At 37.0% G+C, this 1,149-nt stretch overlaps 1 non-coding gene across 1 annotated transcript; it reads right to left on the bottom strand.

Annotated features, from left to right (window-relative positions):
* Window positions 1-529: 529 nt before the first annotated feature.
* On the bottom strand, window positions 530-636 carry LOC124507963 (U6 spliceosomal RNA). Its single transcript, XR_006961178.1, has one exon. It is a non-coding gene; the product is annotated as a U6 spliceosomal RNA (small nuclear RNA).
* Between the last annotated feature and the right edge of the window lie 513 nt (window positions 637-1,149).

The following is a 1,149-nucleotide window of genomic DNA, read 5'->3' as shown; positions in this document are numbered from 1 at the left end:
TGGGTTTTTTGTTTTGTTTTTGTTTTGACACGGAGGGTTATCATTAGAGTTAGCACCATGAATAAATGATTAAGCAAATGATAAATGAAAATGACGAATAGAGGGCTTTTTGTAACTTTTAATTTTGAAATAACTATAGACTCATAGGAAGTTGCGAAAAATAGCACAGTCACATATGTCCTTCACCCAGCTTCCCCTAATGGTGATAACAAGCTGTAGTATGATATCAAAACCAGGACATTGACGTTAGTATATTACCGCTAACTAGACTACAGACCTCATTTTGTTTTTATAATTTTTTTGATTTTATATATAGTTTATTATGAAGATGACATTGCCACAAATGTATTTTATAAATTATAATGAGTATGTCAAAGTCTGCTATAAATTTTTTATTCCTCACCACCAAAGAACAAAAACCCTATGAGCTGTGGCTAAGAAAGTAATCATTGTTATAATCCATTCTGGATTCTTATTCCTCCAAATTTTATTAACCCTCCTTGATACGCTTTACACCACTTGCGTACTAAAACATATGGAACGCTTCACGAATTTGCGTGTCATCCTTGCACAGGGGCCATGCTAATCTTCTCTGTATCGTTCCAATTTTAGTATATGTGTGGCCGAAGCGAGCACATTTTATAATTTTTTTTAAACTAGGCTTCATGCCCAGGGTGGAGCCCACCATGGGGCTTGAACTCACAACCCTGAGATCAAGACCTAGGCTGAGATCAAGAGTCAGACACTTAACTGACCTAGCCACCCAGGTGCCCTTGTTTTTATCATTTTTGAAGACTGCATTCATTTGTGTGTGTCCGTGTCTATGTAATTGTATTTCGTGAATAGATTCATATAACTACTATCATAATCAAGACACAGAGCCGCTTTGTCACCATGGAAGAACTCCTTCATGCTACCTCTTGTATTCCCACTTTCCTATCCTTTCCCTCCCCTGGCAACCATCAATCTACTCTCCATTTCCATGTGGGGGTTTTGGGTCATTTTTTTATAATGTTACAGAAGTAGAGTCATACTTCAAAAGGTATGCAACTTTTACAGACTGACTTATTTCATTAAGCATAATGCCCTCGAGGATCATTCAGGTTGTTGCACGTACCAATACTTCATTTTTCTTGTTGAGCAGTATTC

The sequence above is a fragment of the Lynx rufus genome, unplaced genomic scaffold (genome assembly GCF_022079265.1).
Source record: "Lynx rufus isolate CCGP_SWC_20201006 ecotype Redwood Valley unplaced genomic scaffold, mLynRuf1.p SCAF_12, whole genome shotgun sequence".
Classification (NCBI taxonomy): Eukaryota; Metazoa; Chordata; class Mammalia; order Carnivora; family Felidae; genus Lynx; species Lynx rufus.
This window is presented reverse-complemented; position numbering and strand designations above follow the sequence as displayed.